We start from the raw sequence: 489 nt of genomic DNA, 5'->3' as shown, positions 1-489 counted from the left end.
TTGATTTGATATAATAGTTAAATAGACAAGAAGTTAATATTAGGTGACATTATAGACTTAATTAGATGTGGAAAATGAAGCATAATTCATATGAACTGGTGTTAAAATAATTTTTGTGTCACAGAAATTATGTTCTTGTGTTAAAATCGAACAGAATGATGGTTTGTGTGAACTCTAAATGAGTCTCATGTTTACTGTGAAACAAGTTTTTGTGTTTGTGTCTGTCCTCATTCTCTTTTATTATCTGATGACTCACTGATTTATTAATAAAGATTCTGAACACAGACAAACACGTCTGAGAGTGACTCTGTATTTGGATCATTTGAAGCTTTATTGAAATGTGAAAGAGCCCATTTGTGTGTGATTTGACAGAGTGTTCCTAAGATCTCTCTCACACACACACACACACACACACACTTACTTGTATTTGTGGTTTACGGGGACTCTCCATAGGCGTAATGGTTTTTATACTGTACAGACCGTATATTC

Source organism: Sinocyclocheilus rhinocerous, unplaced genomic scaffold (assembly GCF_001515625.1).
Source record: "Sinocyclocheilus rhinocerous isolate Xijiao unplaced genomic scaffold, SAMN03320098_v1.1 scaffold1830, whole genome shotgun sequence".
Classification (NCBI taxonomy): Eukaryota; Metazoa; Chordata; class Actinopteri; order Cypriniformes; family Cyprinidae; genus Sinocyclocheilus; species Sinocyclocheilus rhinocerous.
This window is presented reverse-complemented; position numbering follows the sequence as displayed.